We start from the raw sequence: 22363 nt of genomic DNA, 5'->3' as shown, positions 1-22363 counted from the left end.
GAGATAAGGGTGACATGAAAAAAAATGAAATACACCTTTGTATTTTGTCCTTTAGAGTGCTCATTCATTTGATTACTTTATTTTTTTGATTGATTTGTCTTGAATGTAGGTCTAGGGAAAAGGGGAATGATGTGTGAATGATAACGATTATACATGAGAGTATACCATAGATGATGGTAGGAAATGAGTGTAGGAATGTAGATAATGATGTTCAGAAGGTGGGTTTATAATGGAGGGGGGGTGGGCGTATGCATGAAGGGAATTAGTTAAATAGGGTAGAGGATGGAAAAATATATGGTAGAGAGATATGACTAGAAGAATAAAATGTAAATGGTGGAATGAATTAATGAACAATACTCCGAAACAAGCTTAACAAAACCCTTTCAAATGAACTGATATTATTTTTAATGATTCTAACCATTGAATACTAACACATAACCCTTTAAACCTTAGCTGACTTTTTATAAACAATTGACCTCATGACTTGACCAAGACTCCTTCTGAATTTGTATGAACAACTGGTAGTGATGTTGGACAATTACCTTTAGGCTATGAAAACAACAGTAGTTCATAGGTTAAACTACTGCTCAAAAAAACAAAATGAACGAATGAGACAAAGGTATTTCACCTTAGAACCCTAAGACCCTAACATTGGCTCCAATGGGGATGGAAGCCTCTTAGTGAGGTTCCAAGAACATTACCGCGGACTAGTAGCCTAATTAGACCATTTGGAAATGGTGTCAACATAAAAACTGAAAATTGTAACTAACTGATTGAAAATGAATTAACTCACTGGCTTAAAAAACTTACATATATGTTGTAGCGGCTACAACCACCCTCCAAAATTTTGTCGTAGCTTCATTTTGGAGCCTCCCTACCAACCATCCTTAGCAGCATGTCTTGCACTGTCAATTACATAGGCTTCATTAGTTTTTCAGCAGCTTGCCAACCTATGCATGATAGTTTGTTTCACTCCCCTCACAGGCTGCCACTCCGGACTTGGGCCAGCTGCTGACTGAGCAAAAACCTCAGAAAATTGCATAATTATGGAGGGGAACCAGCCTTCCCTCCAGAAATTGCACAAATATGCTGGCTGGCCTACTAGGCCCAGAAATTGCGGAATGCAGTCAAACAACCTTCCTCAGGAAAATTGCGAAATCTGGCCCAGTAGTGCAGCTCAGCCCAGAAATTGCATAATTTTGGGCAGTAGTCAGTTGCTCCTCCCAGAAATTAAGCAATCCCCTTGGACAGTGAGCCCAACTCCTCCCAAAAATTGCGCAAAAATCTCCCTCAGTCAAGCAGGCTGTTGCATGTGGCTTCAGGTTGACCGGTTGCACCTGGGACCCAACAACTTGACTTGCATGCATGGGCTTCTTTTTCCCAAAATAGAAAAAGATACATGCAAAAAACATCCCTAGGTTGTAGGGATCTATTTTTAGCAGTTGTAGGTTACATGCAAAGATCCTTTTAGAAACTTTCCTCCAAGTGTTGTTCTTTCCTAGATTTGTGGTATGCACGTCATGAGTCTCAAACTTATTTATTTCAATGCTTTAGAGCTCATTCTTCACATCGATCTTGGAGCTCTGACATCCCACAACACATCTAAGAGTCTTTGGCACATCCAGCTCAGCTATTTCCGGGTAAGTCCGCTTTACTTGTCTTTTGCAGCATTTCTGTCGCTTTTTGTGTTTTGGCTTATGTGAGTGCTATATGCTTGATTTCTATGAACGCTTGTTGTCGTTTGCATGCATGTTAACCTGCATGAGAACCATTTTATTTTTCGTTTACATCTCACTCTTGTCGCATTCATGACACTATTTTGCACGAACATTCGCTGATTTGGTGACTCGTTTCACACATGCATGTTGTTCCATTTTTTGAATATTGCATTCGTTGTTTGCATGCATGGTCATTCACTCCTGATTACACTCAGTCTCGCCATGCATTCACATCTCCATATGATTTCAGTTTCCCATCGGTGGGTCTGGGCAACCTTGCCCGGACAACATTGTACAATTCAAAGAGGGAAGGCTCTGCCTTCCTCCCAGAAAATGCGCAAATCTAGCCAGTCAATGCCCTCCAGTATTTCTTTGCGCAATTCTGAGAGGCAGTGTTTGTTGGCCCAAAAAATTGTGCAATGCAGTCCCTGGGCCTACATCACTTGCTAGCTGAAATTGTGCATTGCGCAATCTTAGCACCCAGTAGGCCAGTCTGGATTGCGCATTACGCAATTCCAACAGTCAACTAGCCTCCCATTGAAAATTGCGTAATCCTTACCGGCAGTTCCCCGGGTATGTTGCATGTCAGTCCTCAAGTTTGCTTTAGTTTTAACTGACAGATTTCTTACCATGTATCCATATATAGCAGGTGTTCATCTATCTCTCGGCAGTTCTAGATCAATGGCCTCGAAGAGAGCAGGTTCAAAGGACATTGACGAAAGCGTAATTGGAGATGCAGTTAAGCGAGTGTCTATGAGTTTGTCGATTTACGAAGACACCAAGTTGATTGTAGACAAAGAAATCAAACTAAAATGGAAAGAGGTCAATGATGCATTCTAAGGAACATTTGGGGAAGATCTCGAAGACTGCAAAGTCTATGTGAACATTCACAAGTCCGGCTTGTACCAGATTGCATGTAGGTATCCCATGTTCCCATGTGCAGACATGATACATTGGATCATCTCGCACCATGATCCTGAGATGATGGTGTTAAGAAGTGTTAGCGGGACAAAGATTTCTACCTTCAGGGCACAGGATTATCAGCAGATGTACCATTTGCCGAAGCTAGTGATCACCATGGAGACACCATTCAACATACCCAGTAGTAGTGCCAACTCCAGGGATATCTTGAAGAACTGGTGAAGGAGCCAACCAAGTTCAAGATGACACCCAACCATATTTACAAGGCGAAGATATTGTGGAAGGCGTATCAGTACTTGGTCATCTTTGCATGTCCATTGTATGACCAAGAGAGCATGGAGACCTTCCCGTAGAGTTGAGTGATCGCGTTGGACCAACTGACCAGTGAAGGCAAAGCATGCAACTGGTCTGACACATTGGCTCATAGGCTGAAGGAACAGGTAATAGGAGCTCGGCAGCCGCCCAAAGGTCAGCAAGAAGAAATCTACATGTTCGCTTACATCTTGGATGCAATCTATGCCCGTCAGGAGTTCCCGGGCTTGAAGTGGGCATGGACACTAGCGAACCTCTGTCAACACTTATTGTAAATTGTTTTCCGAATGCAGCTTCCACAGAGTCATCACACAGTTGTCAGATCATTTTGTCACCCCAGTGTACAAGATGATATTTGAGCAGGATCCACCTTGCATGTCGAAGGCAGCAATGGAGGCACTGGTCGACATAGCGGATTAGTATGCCTCTTCGTTTGGCACCTTCATATGGATATACAATGCGAAGAAGCCTCCACATGTTTTGCCGAAGTTTGCCACGAACAAGCTCTTCATGCAAGAAATGTCATACCACATCTCGGCATGACTGTCAGCTAGGCTGAACTGGAAGAAGAAGGCACCTTGGCGCACTCTTACGTTGCAGATTGGGTTATACGAGATACAGAATCTCAAGCATGCGGAATCTAGGACAAAAGAGTTTAAGAAATTTACTTTCAGCACCAGAATCTTCAATCTGTATGACCCGCATTGTTTTATGGAGGATCACTGTGCAAGAGTGCAATTTCTATGGATCCATGGGGCGTGTCATTGGGCTGAAGAAGACCCATGGAGATATTGTCACAGCTTCTCCAGGCCCAATGAATCATTCAACATCGCTGTGGAATGGTTAGCGAAGCAACATTTAAGAGAGCAGCAACAACAACATAAGAGGCAAACATATCGATGCGTGACAAAGACAAGAGAAAGATTGTCAACAACGTAGAGGTAGAACAAAGCTGCAAGTTCATAGCATACCCAATTGTGCAGAAAGAAGATTTGGAAATACAGGCGAAGAGGCAAAAACTCGACAAGAGTACCGTGCAAAGGCAGAGAGAAAAATAAAGGATGGAGGAAACAATGAAGGAGTTGCATGAGTTGAAGGAGCAACTTCGAAAGGAACAAAAGCTACACAAACAAGAAAAGGAAGTGCAACAGGAACACATGCAACAGGTGGTGTGACAGGCACAAATTGATGAAACTTCACCCATACAGGTATTAGACTCATCCGAGCAGCTGGCGCAAAGCAGATAGGGTGAGTAGTCACAGGAGCAGGACTTCGCTCAAGAGATTGGACGAGCACTTGAGTAGATGGATACAGAGATGGAGTAGCTAGAGTTAGAGCAAGACATCGACCTCATGCCTTACCACCAAGAGGTCAATCCACCGGCTTCACTGAATCCAGAAGTAGAGTAGGTCCCAAGCGACCAAGGAGATACTGAGATCCTTGGAGACAATCCGGAAGAAGAGATGCATAACATATCATTCGATGAGTTGCAACATAGATTTGTGCAATTGTGCAGAATGTCTACTCCGGATGAACACACATCTTCTACGCAGTTTGAGGAACAAGTGATCATATCTAACATGCACAAGCATCTAGCAGCATTGGCCGATGCTACCAGAGCATATGTCGAAGCCACTAGCTAGAGTGTTCGCTTCTTGATAGCATAGAATGAGCAAATGGCTAAGGAGTTACATACGACCAAGTAGGGAGGAGAACTGGTTACAACATCTACCCGAGTAGAGTTGAGAAGGCGATAATGAATGAAGTATCGTCCCTCGAGACAGTCGTATGGGCATTGTATTCTAGATTTGGTACCATGCATAAGGCATTTGTCCATCTCAACGCTTGGTAGTAGCGATGTGCAAGGAGAGCACGTATCTTGTTAAACTTGAATACTGTTGTCGATTACATGCAAACATGGACAATATGATACAAGGGAGCCCCATTACACTTGCTCGAGATGATGAAGCCCAGAGCGGTTGAGTTGAAGGCATGCATCCAAAGTCAAATCTGGAACTATGAAGAACTCCCACAGATCATCACTAGTTTGTAGGCTTCCCATGCACGGGTCTTCAGAAGCATGGATGTTGTTGTGCACACACATGCGATCCCATCTATTGGGACACTCACTGAGGCAAAGACAAAGGCACAAGTCCAACTAGAGCTAGACTCGTACTTTGAAGAGTTGATGCGTATAAGCACCAACGCAGACTTGGAGATCAGTGTAGACACTATGCATCAGTATGTCACTGATCTGGCTGCACTCAAGATAATGATGCGCATGTTATCAGACGAGTTGGACAAAAGAGCCAAAGCAATGTACCCAGATGCAACAGAGGCAAGAGTTCATTTCCAGAAAGATGTCACCACAGAGTACACGAACACCATCACAGACTACCATGCTTTGCATTAGTTCGCCACTGTTGACCATCATGAGGATGTCGAAGAGTTGGTCTTCCCACAGTTGTTCAATTCATAGTTATGTCTTGCATGGCTTGCTTAAGCCTCTTTTGTCTCACATGGGTACATGTGCAGATTGTATGTAACGTCTTGTCAAGTGGAAGTTCAAGTGTCGATAACTGAATGTAACAACCATAGAGTAGTTGAAGAGTCATGAGGTTAGATGAACAATCACAAAGGGGAATGTCAAGGGTCACCCCACCCTTTGCTATATATAGTACCTCATAACTCATTATAGAGGATTTTGGTCAGCCAAGCTTCCGATAGGAGTATCTTAGAGAAAGCTTGGAGAGTATTGTAACGAGCCTTGGCTTCTCCACAGTGTAGAGATAGTACATCTCTTTGGAGGAGCAGGCAACAGTGACTGTAACGTTCCACTATCGGGACTAGTGGTTGGTCATGGTTGTACTGTATGATTGTAACTTGTACTTCTTAATATAATAGAGCCAACATGTTTCATGCATATGTTTTTATTGTATTTCAACTATCTTGGTTACTCTAATGATATATGTATCTATTTGCTTACGCATGCATGTATGGACTCTTCCTGTATAAGTATGTATGGATCTTACTGAGATGTGTTGTTGGTTTACCATCACTTTGGATTGTTAGCTTACTTTCTTTCCAGTTTGTGATTCATCTATGCTCATGTGTTCCCTTCTAAGCCGTGTGCTTCCACAGGTTTCCAAGGGGCGCACTCACCGCACTTTTTGTGTGTTAGAACTGTTCATGCACCTTCCTTGGCTTGCTGCACATGTCACACCCTTGCTACCAACAGGGACATATTACTTGCCTTTGCGTGCAACCGCGGTCAAGGCGATACCGTACGACCCACTGCTGGGACTCCTACACCAAACGATCTGAGGTCTAGTTGGGACTTCCTACCGGGGAGATCCCCTGACATGTTGGAGGGTCCAACACAATCAACATTTCTGGTGCTAGAAGGAGGGCGAGATGACAAGTGGAGCCCTTGCATCTTGTTTTGAATCTCCATACATCTATCATAGATACTATCAGACTTGTCCCTCCGCCATGTTTTTCGTATGGCGAACCTCTCGACATCACAAGGGAGTGTGTTGATCTCTTGTTCGAAATCAGCAAATCCCCACTACGGTGGTGCTGGAGTCTGCCACTCGGAAGCGTGTACTCACTTGAGAAGTTCTGTGATCTAATTGAATCTACTTTCCATCATTTTGATCTAGAACCTCTTGATAAAACACTTTTAGAACAATGGAAGTTCCCGCATGAATCGCCTATGAAATATTGGGATCACTTCTGTGTGTTGCAATTTCAAGCTCCAAAAAGTTAGATGAAATTCTATTATCTCATGGATAGATTTGAGTAATGTCTTACCAAGTCTGTTAATACTAAAAGGAATTTCAAGACCAAGCCCCGCTCAACATACTTTGGTGATGGAGTTGCGCAATCACAAACGGACACGGTCGTTGTCACAATGTTCGCCATCCCCTCATCAAACAGCTCCACCACTGTAGAGTGATGTGGGAGAACAGGCACACACATCCATTCAACTTCCACATCCTCCCAACATCACTTCTCTCAATTTTCGTGCAGATTGGGTTGTGAATCCCATGGGTTGTCACATGTATTTCGTACCTCAACCTCCCTCTTCGTATTGTGATGATCCTCCAGATTCCACTGTCTTGTGTTCTTCCATTCCGGACTCTACACTTGTCATGAACAAGGATCAATCTATTGATGGAGTTGGTCCTGCGCAACCAACCTACGTTGTTATTCATGAAGAGTATCACTGGGAGCTTGAGATTAAATCCTTGGCGAAGGATGACTCCCTTTCATCCGAGCCTCCTCCGTTTTTTCCTGACATCTTTAGTGATTCTGCAATCCATGATTTCACATGTGTATATCTCTCTACGGATGCACCCATTGTTGAGCATTCGAAGAACACACTGGATGTCAGTCCATCATCCAACAACAGAGAGAATCAATCATTCATTGAAAATCCACTTGCTTCTCATCGACCCCTCTGTGTGATTCATCGAATCATGAGGATGCCGACAAACATCCTAAATTTTCTGATCTTGGTTGTCATGATATCTATACTTCTTCATCTGATCATGGTGTTGATTCAACCATTGTTAATCTGTCGAAGGCACTGGTCTACGATGATTTATCTGTCGACGACGTCGAAACCCTGTAGGCTGTCAAGGCACTTCAGCCCGAGTTGATGGTTATGTCAGGCCCACAATATCCTTAGTTCGATTTCACTTCCAATTAGGAAATTGTTCAGACATCCAAGGCTCCTCATTACTGATCTGTAGCCACTGAAGATCAATCTAACACTCAAACTTCGCTTCCTCCACTCGAACTACATGATCCCATCGCTCATGCATTGGAGGAATCTTACACAACAAGCACACTTGTGCAATGTAAGTGACCTACCTTTCTCACATTTGTTTGCATGTCACAGTCAAGAGTATGTGTATGCTTAACAGTTGCATGCAGTGTCGCACAAAACCATGGTAAGTCCACGGATTGCATGTCATGCACTTGCACTCACTTATGTTTTGTGGGCGCATTTAAGCTTAGAGTATGTTTGTCTTCATTGTTATATCTTTCTTGTTTTTTGGTTCGCAAAACTGTGTTGCTCGCAAACCATGCCTTCACCAACATGGGTCAACCAATGCGCTGGTTGCTACATTAGAAGTATCACTTCATGTGAGTAGACCATGCACCATTAGCTTAAGTGTAGGACTAGTTTTTTCTTTTGGTTTGTTTTATTGCATGCATGTTTGATTCTTACTTTTTTAGTTTGCTTGCTTGCCTGCTTGTTTGCTTACTTGCTTTGCTTATGCATTTACTTCTGCTTTTGCTTTGTTTTGTGTTTATTTTCTTATTTCCGTCCGTAGGGTAGTTTCGCATGGAACCGTGTGCGACTCTTGAAACAAGTTGGATAAAGTACAAGAGGACTTGTGTAGTTATCAATACTTGGTTATCTGTCATCCTGCCTCTGTATGAAGAACTTGTTATCTTTAGTTCATGATACATCGATGGAAAATACGTACTATTCAAAGTGAACTTTGGTGAAAACACAACGCTTGCGCGCTAACTAGTTTCACCTACTCTAGTCAGTTGTTTTTGGGTTAATCCTTGTGAACTCAGTCAAGTAGAGGAAGGTGAGGGGGAAAACCTTTAAAAGCACGTCAGAGGTATATATAAACTACTTCTTTGAAGGGATAACCTCTTCTGCTCTTAATAAGTTGGGATCCCTCTTCCTCCTTTGAAATGAATAAGTGTTATGCACAGTTACGAAAAATGAAAAATGAAAAAATGAAAATGTGAAAAATGTCGAAAAAATGAAAAATGGATTAGGTGAAAGAAGAGAAAGGATTCCTGCATAGAGAGGTGATACAAGTAACTCCATTGGGGTACTAACTAGGTTCACTAGCAGTGGAGCGATGCTTGTGTTCATGCGTGACTCCATCGGGGTACTATCCAGGCCTGTTGACAACGAAGCGACACCAGAGATGAAACTAAAACTATGATGACCATAAAGCGTATGCACCAATATATCCCTCACCCCAATCGAAACAATTGTGTTGGATTGGCTTGGAATGTGTGTCGATCGACGAAGATCTTGGTGGATGCTATATCTTACATTCAAGTAAGTGTGGAAACCAAGACGAATAAAGAACTGAACAATACTTCTAGAGGTGTTAGACTTGCTTTTCATGAACAAGGTCCATTCAGAGAGCTGGAGTTCTACCAATGTGTTGCCAAGTGTTGTAGTGGCTATAACCACCCTCCAAAATTTTTCCTTAGCTTCATTTTGGAGCCTCCCTACCAACCATCCTTAGCAACATGTCTTCCACTATCAAGTACATAGTTTTCATTAGTTTTTCAGCAGCTTGTCAGCCTATGCATGATAGTTTGCTTCACTCCCCTCATAGGCTACCACTCTAGACATGGGCCAACTGCTAGCTGAGTAGATTCCTTAGAAAATTGTGCAATTCTGGAGGGGAGCCAACCTTCCCTCCAGAAATTGCACAAATCTGCTGGGCCTAGAAATTGCACAATGTAGTCAAACAACCTTCCTCAGGGAAATTGTGCATTCTGGCCCAGCAGTGCATCTCAGCCCAAAAATTGTGCAATTTTGGGCAGCAGTCAGCTGCTCCTCCCATAAATTGCGTAATCCCTCTAGACAGCCAGCCCAACTCCTCCCAGAAATTGCGTAATCCCTCTAGACAGCCAGCCCAACTCCTACCAGAAATTGCGCAAAAATCTCCCTAAGTCAAGCAGGTTGTTGCATGTGCCTTTAGGTTGATCGGTTCCACCTGGGACCCAGTAAGTTGACTTGCATGCATGGGTTTCTCTTTCCCGAAATAGCAAAAGCTACATGCAAAAGCCATCCCTAGACTTTAGGGATCTATTTTTAGCGGCTGGAGGTTACAAGAAAATATCATTTTAGAAACTTTCCTCCAAGTGTCGCTTTTTCCTAGATTTGTGGCGCATCATGAGCCTCAAATCTATTTATTTCGACGCTTTAGATCTCATTCTTCACAATGATCTTGGAGCTCTGACATGCCACAACACATCGAGGAGTCTTCCACTCATCCAGCTTAGATATTTTTGGGTAAGTCCGCTTTACTTGTCTTTTGCAACATTTCTGTCCCTTTTTGTGTTTTGGCTTGCGTGAGTGTTGTCTGCTTGATTCTGTGTACGCTTGCTGTTGTTTTCATGCATGTTAGCCTGTACAAGCATCATTTCAGTTTTCATTTTCATCTCACTGCTGTCGCATGCATGACACTGTTTTGCACGAACGGTTGTCGATTCAGCGACTCGTTTCACACACATGCATGTTGTTCCATTTTTTGAATATTGCATTCATTGTTTTCATGCATGATAATTCACTCCTGATTACACTCAACCTCGCCATGAGTTCACAGCTCTATATGATTTTAGTTTCCAATCGGCGGGTCTGGGCAACCTTGTCCGGGACTCTGCCTTGCTCGGACAACATTGCACAATTCTTAGAGGGAAGGCTCTGCCTTTCTCCCAGAAAATGCGCAAATCTGGCTAGTCAATGCCCTATAATGTTGCTTTGTGCAATTTTGAGAGGAATTGTTTGCTAGCCTAGAAAATTGTGCAATGCAGTCCCTGGGCCTACATCACTTGCCAGCTGAAATTGCACATTGCGCAATATCAGCACTCAGTAGGCCAGTCTGGCTTGCGCATTACTGCAATTCCAGCAGTCGACTAGCCTCCCGACAGTCCGGACTTCCTTTTGTACAGTTCTGTCAGCCAGTCTCCTAGCATGCTAGTGAAAATTGCGTAATCCTTGCCAGCAATTCCCTGGGTATGTTGCATGTCAGTCCCCAAGTTTTCTTTGGTTATAACTAACATATTTCTTGCCATGCACATGGCCATGTCTTCAGATATAGCAGGCATTTTTCCATCTCTCGGCAGTTAAGGATCAATGGCTTCCAAGAGAGCAGGGTTAAAGGACACCAACAGAAGCGCAACTAGAGATGCAGTTAGGCGAGTGTCTACGAGTTTGCCGATTTACAAAGACACCAAGTTGATCTTAGACAAAGAAATCAAGATGAAATGGTAAGAGGTCAATGATGCATTCTTAGGCACATTTAGGGAAGATCTCGAAGACCACAAAGTCTATGTGAACATTCACAAGTCCGGATTTTACCGGATTGCATGCAGGTATCCCGCGTTCCCATCCGCGGACATGATACATTGGATCGTCTTGCACACTAATCCCGAGACAATGGTGTTAAGCAGTGTCAATGGGACAAAGATTTCTACCTTCAGGGCAGAGGATTATCAGCAGATGTACCATTTTCCAAAGCCAGTGATCATCATGGAGACACCCTTCAGCATACCCACAAGCAGTGCCAACTCTAGGGATATCTTGAAGAACTGGGTGAGGGAGCCAACCAAGTTCAGGATGACACCCAACCAGATTTACAAGATAAAGATATTGCGGAAGATGTATTAGTACTTGGTCATCTTTGCATGTCTCTTGTATGGCCAAGAGAGCACAAAGACCTTCCCGTAGAGTTGGGTGATCACATTGGACCAACTTGCCAGTGAAGGAAAAGCATGCAACTGGTCCGACATGTTGGCTCACAGGCAGAAGGAACAGGTAACAGGAGTTCGATAACTGCCCAAAGGTCAGAAAGAAGAAATCTACATGTTCACTTACATCTTGGATGCAATCTATGCCCGTTAGGAGTTGTCGAGCTTGAAGTGGGCATGGACACCAGCGGAAACCTCTGTCAACAGTTATTGTAAACTATTTATTGAATGAAGCTTCCAGAGAGTCATAACACAATTGTCAAATCATTTTGTCACCCCAGTGTACAAGAAGATATTTGAGTAGGATCCACCTTACATTTCGAAGGCAAAAATGGAGGCACTAATTGACATAGCGGATTGATATGCCTCACCATTTAGCACCTTTATACAGATGTACAACGTGGAGAAGCCTTCGCATGTTTTGTCGAAGTTTTCCATGGACAATCTCATCATGCAAGAAGTGTCATACCACATCTAGACAAGATTATTAGCTAGGCTGCACCAGAAGAAGAAGGCACCATGGCCCACTCTTCCATTGTGGATCGAGTTGTACGAGATACGAAATCTCAAGCATGCGGATGTCGAGACAGAAGAGTTCAATAAATTTACTTTCTACACCAGAACCTTCAATTTGTATGACCCACATTGTTTTGTGAAGGATCACTGCGCGAGAGTGCAATTTCCGTGGATCCTCGGGGTGTGTCATTGGGCTGAAGAAGACCCATGGAGATATTGTCACATCTTCTCCAGGCCCAATGAACCAGTTGGCATCACTGTGCAATGGTTAGCGAAGCAACATCTAGGAGAGCAGCAAAAACATCAACAAAGATAAACATACCGATGTGTGACAAAGGCAAGATAAATGTGGTCGACAACGTAGAGGTAGAACAAAGCTGCAAGTTCAGACATACCCACTTGTGTAGAAAAAAACTTTGGAAATAGAGGTGAAGAGGTAACAATGTGAAAAGAGGACCACGCAAAGGGAGAGAGAAAAATAGAGGATGCAGGAAACAATGAAGGAGTTGCATGAGTCAAAGGAGCAACTCCAGAATGAATAGGAGATGCGAAGATAGGAAAAGGAAGTGCAATAGGAACAGATACAACAGGGGGCATGACAGGCACAAATTGATGAAACTGTGCCTGTACAGGTATTAGACTCATCCGAGTAGTTGGCACAAAGCAGAAAGGGTGAGCAGTCGCAGGAGCAAGACTTCGCTTAAGAGATTGAATGAGAACTTGAGTAGATGGATACAAAGATGGAGCAACCAGAGTTAGAGCGAGACATCGACCTCATGCCTTACCACCAAGAGGTTGATCCACCGGCTTCACCGAATCTAGAAGCAGAGCATGTCCCAAGCAACCAAGGAGATACTGAGATCCTTGAAGACAATCCAGAAGAAGAGATGAACAACATATCATTCAATGTGTCGCAACATAGAGTTGTGAAATCGTGCATAGTGTCTACTCCGGATGACCACAGATCTCCTATGCAGTTTGAGGAACTAGTGATCGTATTTGACATGCGCAAGAATCCAATAGCATTGGCTGATGCTACAAGAGCATATGCCGAAGCCACTAGCTCGAGTGTTCACTTCTTAATAACAGAGAACGAGCGAATGGAGAAGGAGTTACAGATGGCCAAGCAGGGAGGAGAACTGGTTACAGCATCTGCTCGAGAAGATTTGAAGACGGTGATACTGGATGAAGTATCATCCCTTGAGACAATCATGCAGGTGTTGTATTCCAGATTTGGTACCATGCATAAGGCAGTTTTCCATCTCAACGATTGGCCGCAGCAATGCCGGGAGAGCACGTATCTTGTCAAACTTTCATGCTGTTGTCGATTACATGCAAACATGGATAATGCACTACAAGGGATCCCCGTTACACTTTCCCAAGATGATGAAGCCTAGAGTGGTTGAGTTGAAGGCATGCATCTGGAGTGAGATATGGAACTATCAAGAACTCCTTCAACTCATCACTAGTTTGCAGGCTTCCCATGCATGAGTATTCGGAAGCATGGATGTTGTTATGCACACACATGTGATCCCCTCTATTGGGACACTCACTGAGACAAAGACAAAGGCACAAGTCTGACTGGAGCTATACTCGTACTCTGAGGAGCTGATGTGCATAGCCACCAACGTATACTTGGCGATCAGTGTAGACACTATGCATCAATATGTCGCTGGTCCGATCGCACTCAAGGAAATGATGTGCATGTTATAAGATGAGTTGGACAGAGAAGCCAAAGCAGTGTACCCAGATGCAACAGAGGCAAGAGTTCGTTTCTAGAAAGATGTCACCACAGAGTACACGGACACCATCGCAGACTACCAAGCTTGGCATCAGTTCACCACCATTGACCATCATGAGGAGCTTGAGTTTTTAATCACGAAGAGTATGAATGGGAGCTTGAGGATCAATCCTCGGCGAAGGATGACTCCCTTCCGTCCCAACCTCCTCCTTTTTTTCCTAACATCTTTGGTGATTCTGCTATCCATGCTTTTGCATGTGTATCTACATCTTCATATTATCATGATGTTGATTCAATTGTTGTTAATCTGTAAAAGACACTAGTCTACGATGATCTATTTGTCGATGAAGTCGAAACCCTATAGGCTTTCGAGGCACTTCAGCCCGAGCTGATGGTTAGGTCAGGCCCTTGCTGTCCTGGGGTCGGTTTCACTTTCGATCATGAAATTGTTCAAACACCCGAGGCTCCTCAGTACTCATTTGTATGCATTGAAGATCAATCTAACACTTAGATTTCTCTTCCTGCACTCGAACTACACGATCCTGTCGCTCATGAATTGGAGGAATATTACGTAACAAGCACACTTGCTCAACCTAAGTGGTCTACCCTTCTCACGTTTTATTGCATGTCACAATCAAGAGTATGCGTATGCTTAACAACTGCACGCAATTTCGCACAACGCCATGGTAAGTCCACAGATTTCATTTCATGCACTTGCACTATCATCTGTGGACGCATTTAAGCTCAGGGTGTGTTTGTCTTCATTCTTCTATCTTTCTTATTTTATGGTTTGCACAACTGTGTTGCTCGCGAACCATGCCTTCACCAACATGGGTTGACCAATGCGCCGGTGACTGCATTAGAAGTATCACTTCATGTGAGCAGACCCATGCACCATTAGCTTAGGAGTAGGAGTAGTGTTCTCTTTTGGTTTGTTTTCTTGCACAAATGTTGCTTCTTATTTTTTCAGTTTGCTTCTTGCTTGCTTGTTTGCGTACTCGCTTTGCTTATGCATTTACTTCTACTTTTGCTTTGTTTTTTGTTTGTTTTCTTATTTCCATCAGTAGGTTAGTTTCACATGGAACCATGTGCGACTCTTGAAACAAGCTGGGTAAAGTACAAGAGGACTTGTGCAGTTATCAATACTTGGTTATCTGTCATCCTGCCTCCGTATGAAGAAATTGTTATCTTCAGCTCATGATACGTCGATGGAAAATACGTATTGTTCGAAGTGAACCTTGGTGAAAACACAACGCTTGTGCGCTAACTAGTGTCACCTACTCTAGTCGGTTGTTTTTGGGTTAATCCTTGTTAGCTCAGTCAAGTAGAGTAAGGTGAGGGGGAAAACCTTAAAAATCATGTCAGAGGTATATATAAACTACTTCTTTGAAGGGATAACCTCTTCTTCTCTCAATAAGTCGGGATCCCTCTTTTGCCTCTGAAATGAATAAGTGTTATGCATAGTTACGAAAAATGAAAATGTGAAAAATTTCGAAAAAATGAAAAATGAATTAGGTGAAAGAAGAGAAAGGCTTCTTGAGCAGAGAGGTGATACAAATAACTTTTTTGGGGTACTAACTAGGCTCGCTGGCAGCAGAGCGATGCTTGTGTTCCTGTGTGACTCAGACGGGGTACTGTCCAGGCCTGCTAGCAGCGGAGCAACACCAGAGATGAAACTAAAACTCAGATGACCATAAAGATTGTGCACCAATATACTCGTCACTGCAATCGAAACAACTGTGTTGGCTTGGCTTGGAATGCGTGTCGACCGGCGAAGATCTTGGCAGATTCTATATCTTACAATCAAGCAAGTGTGGAAAACAAGATGAACAGAGAACTGAACAATACTTCTGGAGGTGTTAGAATTGCTTTTTATGAACAAGGTCCATTTAGAGAGCTAGAGTTCTACCAGTGTGTCACCAAGTGTTGCAGCACCTACAACCACTCTCCAAAATTTTTCCTTAGCTTCATTTTGAAGCCTCCCTACCAACCATCCTTAGCAACATGTCTTCCACTGTCAATTACATAGGCTTCATTAGTTTTTTACCAGCTTTACAACCTTTGCATGATAGATTGATTCACTCGCCTCACACGTTGCCACTCTGGACTTGGGCTAGCTGCTAGTTGAGCAGCTCCCTCAGAAAATTGTACAATTCTGGAGGGGAACCAACCTTCCCTCCAAAAAATGCGCAAATCTGCTGGGCCCAAAAATTGTGCAATGCAGTCAAACAACCTTCCTTAGGAAAATTGTGCAATCTTTCCCAACATTATAGCTCATCCCAGAAATTGCGCAATTCTGGGCAGCAGTCAGCTGCTCCTCCTAGAAATTGCGCAATCCCTCTAGACAGCCAGCCCAACTCCTCCTAGAAATTGTGCAAAAATCTCCCTCAGTCAAGCAGGTTGTTGCATGTTCCTTCAGGTTGACGGTTCCACCTGGGACCCAACAACTTGACTTGAATGCATGGGCTACTTTTTCACAAAAATAGAAGAAGCTATATGCAAAAAGAATCCCTAGATTTTAGGGATTTATTTTTAGCAGCTGGAAGGTTACATGCAAAGATCATTTTAAAAACTTTCCTATAAGTGTCGCTTTTTCCTATATTTGTGGCATGCGCATCATGAGCCTCAAACTTATTTATTTCGATGCTTCAGAGCTAATTCTTCACATTGATCTTGGAGCTCTAACATCCCACAGCACATCCAGGAGTGTTTGGCACATCCAACTAAGCTATTTTTGGGTAAGTCCGCTTTACTTGTGTTTTGCAGCATTTCTGTCGCTTTTTGTGTTTTGGCTTGTGTGAGTATTGTCTGCTTGATTTCTATGAACGCTTGCTATCGTTTGCATGCATGTTAGCCTGTACAAGGACCATTTTAGTTTTCGTTTTCATCTCATTATTGTTGCATGTATGATACTGTTTTGCGCGAACAATCACCGATCAATGACTCGTTTCACACACATGCATGTTGTTCCATTTTTTGAATCTTACATTCATTGTTTTCATGCATGATCATTCACTCTTTCTTACGCTCAGTGTCGCCATGCATTCACATATCCATATGCTTTTGGTTGCCCATTGGCGAGTCTGGGCAACCTTGTCCCGGACTCTGCCTGGCCCGGATCTTATTGCGCAATTCTGAGAGGGAAGGCTCTGCCTTCCTCCCAGAAAATGCACAAATCTAGCCAATTAGTGCCCTCCATTCTTGCTTTGTAGAATTCTAAGAGGCAGTGTCTGCTGGCCCAAAAAATTGCGTAATGCAGTCCCTAGGCTAGTCTCATCACTTGTCAACTGAAATTGCGCATTTCACAATCTCATCACCCACTAGGCCAGTCTGGATTGCACATTGTGCAATTTCAGTAGTCAAATAGCCTCTCGATAGTTCAGACTGCCTTTTTCATAGTTCCGGCAGCCAGTCTCCTTGCCTCCCATTGATAATTGCGCAATCCTTGCCAATAGTTCCCCGGGTATGTTGCATGTCAATCCTCAAGTTGCTTTGGTTTTAACTGACATATTTCTTGCCATACATGTCGCCATGTCTCTAGATATAATAGGTGTTCATCTGTCTCTCTGTAATTTGAGATCAATGGCCTCTAGGAGAGCAGGGTCAAAGGACACCAACATAAGTGCAACTGGAGATGCAGTTAAGCGAGTTTTTACAAGCTTGTCGATTTACGAAGACACCAAGCTGATCATAGACAAAGACATCAAGACGAAATGGAAAGAGGTCAATGATGCATTCTCAGGAACATTTGGGGAAGATATCGAAGACCGCAAAGTTTATGTAAACATTCACAAGTACGGATTGTACCAGATTTCATGCAGGTATGCCGCATTCCCATGCACAAACATGATACATTGGATCGTCTCGCACACTGATCTCGAGACGATGGTGTTAAGAAGTGTTAGTGGGAGAGAGATTGCTACCCTCAAGTTACATGATTATCAGTAGATGTACCATTTACTGAAGCCAGTGATCACCATGGAGACGCCCTTCAACATACTCAGCAGCAATGCCAACTCCAGGGATATCTTGAAGAACTGGGTGAAGGAGCCAGCCAATTTCAAGATGACACCAAACCTGATTTAGAAGATGAAGATACTGCAGAAGGTGTATCAGTACTTGGTCATCTTTTCATGTCGCTGGTATGACCAAGAGAGCATAGATACCTTCTTGCAGAATTGGGTGATCGCGTTGGACCAACTGGGCAGTGAAGGCAAAGCATGAAACTTGTCCGACATGTTGGCGTACAAGCTGAAGGAACAAGTCGCAGGAGCTCGAAAGCCGCCTAAAGGTCAATAAGAATAAATATACATGTCTGCTTACATCTTGGATGCAATTTGTGCTCATCAAGAATTCTCGGGCTTGAAGTGGGCATGGACACCAACAGAAACCTCTGTCAACACTTATTGTAAACTGTTTTTTGAATTCAACTTTCATGGAGTCATCACACAACTGTCAAATCATTTCGCCACCTCAGTGTACAAGATGATATTTGAGCAGGATCCACCTTGCATGTCAAAGACAATAATGGAGGCACTGATCGACATAGCGGATTGGTATGCCTCACCATTTGGAACCTTCATACGGATGTACAATGTGGAGAATCCTCCGCATGTTTTGCCAAAGTTTGCCACGGACAAGGTCATCATACAAGAAGTGTCATACCACGTCTCTACAGGACCGTCAGCTAGGCTGCACCAGAAGAAGAAGGAACCCTAGCCCACTCTTCCATTTCATATTGTGTTGTATGAGATATGAAATCTCAAGCATGCGGATGTCGAGATAGAAGAGTTCAAGAAATTTACTTTCAGCGCCAGAAGCTTCAATCTGTATGACCTGCATTGTTTTTTGAAGGATCACTACGCGAGAGTGAAATTTCCGTGGATCCACGGGGTATGTCATTGGGCTGAAGAAGACCAATGGAGATATTGTCACAACTTCTCCAGGCCCAATGAACCAGTGGGCATCGTTGTGGAATGGTTAGCGAAGTAGCATCTAGGAGAGCACCAGCATCAGTAACAGAGGTAAGCATATCGACGCGCAACAAAGGCAAGAGAAAGATTGTTGACAACACAAAGGTAGAACAAAGCTGCAAGTTCAGAGCAGCCCCACTTGTGTAGAAAGCAACTTTGGCAATAGAGGGGAAGAGGCAACAACGTGACAAGAGGAATGCGCAAAGGCAGAGAGAAAAATAGAGGATGGAGGAAACAATGAAGGAGTTGCATGAGTCGAAGGAGCAACTCTAAAAGGAATAGGAGTTTCACAGACAAGAAAAGGAAGAGCAGCAGAAACAAATACAACAGGGGGCGCAACAGGCATAGATTGATGAAACTGTGCCCATACAAGTATTAGACTCATTTGAATAGCTGGCGCAAAGCAGATAGGGTGAGCAGTTGTAGGAGGAGGACTTCGCTCAAGATATTGAATGAGCACGTGAGCAGATGGATACAGAGATGGAGCAACCAAAGTTAGAGCATGACATCGACCTCATGCCTTACCACCAAGAGGTCGATCCACCAGCTTCACCGAAGCCAGAAGCAGAGAAGGTCCCAAGTGACCAAGGAGATACTGAGATCCTTGGAGACAATCTAGAAGAAGTGATGCACGACATATCATTCGATGAGTCGCAACATAGAGTTGTGCAATCGCGCAAAGTGTCTACTCCGGATGACCACACATATCCTGCATAGTTTGAGGAAGGAGTGATCGTATCTGATGTGTGCAAGCATCCAACAACATTGTCCAAGGCTAACAGAGCATATACCGAAGCCACTAGCTCAAGTGTTCACTTCTTGATAGTAGAGAACGAGCGAATCGATAAGGAGTTACAGACGACCAAGCAGGGGGGAGAACTAGTTACAACATCTGCCCGAGCAGAGTTGAAGAAGGCAATACTGGATGAAGTATCGTCCCTCGAGACAGTCATGCAGGCATTGTATTCCAGATTTGGTACCGTGCATAAGGCAATTGTCCATCTCAACGGTTGGCAACAATTACTAATACTCTGATGCTTCCCCGGCAATGGCGCCAAAAAGATGGTGGGCTCCAGTATTGTAGCAATAATGCTACAACTCCTGGGGCTTCCTTCTCTAATTTTATCAACCCGGTAGTTCGTAACAAACTTGGAAGCAACGGTGCTGTATGCACAAGTACTAGCTCTTGTCGCAGCTGTCACTTGGTCAGCTGGCACAAGTCCGCTAGGGCTCAAGCCAACTTCTATATGTTCTCAGAAGAAGCTTTTTAAGTGATGAACGAAAGCTATCTCGAAGGAAATTAACCTACTTTGCAAGAATGAACTGAAAGCCAACAAAACATGGAAACCCTAATAAACCCTAATTTTACCAGCTTAATTCTTACGATGCAATGGTGGGAATGCAACTTCTAAAAGTGATGCCATGACTTCTATTGAGATGAGATGCATGTGTCTAAACTACTTTCATCTGAAGAGAACATGTTTTTGTATTTTTGCTCAAGTGGTTGGAGTTATGATGACTATGCTTCTTACTGGGTCTTGACTGTGCAGGGGTAGATCAAGGGGAGGAAGGCTTGGAAAAGGTCAGGAGGACTTCTGAGAGGGTCCAAGGGATCCCTAACATCATTCCTCAGGAGTTCACAAAGTTCAGATGCCTGGCAACCGTGTTTGAAAGCTTCTACAGGATGTCTGCAGGGGATTCTACAGGAAGTTCAGGATTTCTACAGGAAGTCTGCTAATTTCTACAGGATGTTCTGCAATCGGAGTTTTGGGTGATGGATGAGTGAATGAGCTGTATGGGTGGATAGGGAGGATGAGAGGGGAGCTTGTGATGGCTTATGGACAGAGAGATGAGATGGAGAGGGGTTGTGCAAAGCTGGTTGGTCGATAGGAGGGTAGAGGCAATGGAAGGCCGAAAAGATAAAACAACATGGATAATAGAAGAGTTGGGAGGCAAATGATCTAGCTGGGAGATAAGTAGATGGCTTGGGTACGGCTTAGAAGGATAAGGAAATGATGGAGTGGTGCTGCGCAGTGTAAATGAAACAAATCACCTCTGTCTTGCGTATAACCGAAATGTCATCAACCTACTCTAATTGTTTTATTAGAAACCAAAGAACAACAATGTAGTTTAAAGGGAAATCGTGCATGGTGCTGAAACAAAGAGTTATTCCACAAGATCTAAATGCATGGACATTTCTACAACCGAAAACATTACCTCAAGACTTGCATGAATATGTAAAACAATGTTTTTGGTAGTTGGCACGGTCTGCACTTCCGGTCCCCAAACAGAGGTGAAAGTGAGTGTGCATTCAACCCTTTTTTGAACTCTGATTAACTCCAATCCTCTTACTCTAATCTAAACTACCGAAGCAATTGTGTTCATAAACCTAACTTACCTAATCACATCAAAACAGTCAACTCAGCAAACTGTGTTTCCAAGTGCATGTAAAGGAAAAGAAATATAATGCTGAAAGAAAGACAAGTAACAATACAAAGAAAGGAGGCCTATTGCTCTCAGGTTGGGCCCAACCCTGAGAGCTATAGCTCCTCTAAGAACTCAGAACTGAACTCGAATCTGTCTGCCTTTTATTAAAAGATCATAGTCAAAAGTCTAACAACATGCCAAAAATGGCTTACAAAAAGCAAAACAGAGCTATAGCTCGTAATTCAGAATCTGCAACAAAGGTTCAAAAGTTCCCATCGAAGGCTACAGCCTCAATATTTATACATTATGAGGGCCAAGCTGGCCTCCTAAATTAGTGGGGCTTGGCTAACCAACTAAAAGTAAACTGCTGTTCCCTTAGAATCCGTTGGCTGCCTTCTAGCTCGGTGGTGATAGCTGTTGGAGCTCGGAGTTGGGGTGGAGATCACGAGGAAGGTCATTCAAGGCTGTGGACAACCTTCCTACAAAACCGCAATGCCACCTTGGCTGTCTCCTTGCCTTCATCTGCGTGGTTTTGCTCCATTTAATGTCAAAAAACCTGAAATAAACATGTATTAGCCACCTAGGAATAATGACTGCCCTGCTTCCTACAAATAACATGAATATACTAAGAAATGATGCATAAGTGATGAAAAATGAAGGGTTGAGCAAGGGTAAGTAGACCAAATGAGCCCAAAATGTTACCAAAATTGGGGCTCATCATCACCCCCCAGCTAAAATATTTTCTCATCCTTGAGCAACTAGTCCAACTCCTCATCCTTCATTGCCTTTACTGCCACCCTTACATCCCAAGCCTCTGTAGTAGTGTCCTCCTTGCTGATGTGAAACCCAGCCTTTCTGTTCACCTCTTCCCACTGTTCATTATCATCCTTCTATGTGCTGCCTTCCATTAATCCTAGCAGCAGTGGTGGGCTTAGTTTGAGGCCAATCCAGCTGGCCTGGAGGTTTTGCATGGATTTCTTATAGAGGGCCACCCGTACTAGAGCTTCCCTCATCCGAGTTGGGGTATGGTACTCTCTGATTTTCAGACTGTGGGCCAATGTATTCCATCGGCGGATGCAAGCTTGGACAGCGTTGTCTCCTAATAGTCTCTCCATGTCCTCAAAATGCGCTATGGCTTGGGCTTGCTGATCCATATATCTCAATGAAGCTTGAGGGTCAGTGGACAAGTGTTGGTGTGCCGAGATTAGTGCAACTGGATCCCCTGGTTC

Source organism: Pinus tabuliformis, chromosome 4_2 (assembly GCF_031772625.1).
Source record: "Pinus tabuliformis cultivar Carrire ecotype Pingquan chromosome 4_2, CPIR1, whole genome shotgun sequence".
Taxonomy (NCBI): Eukaryota; Viridiplantae; Streptophyta; class Pinopsida; order Pinales; family Pinaceae; genus Pinus; species Pinus tabuliformis.
This window is presented reverse-complemented; position numbering follows the sequence as displayed.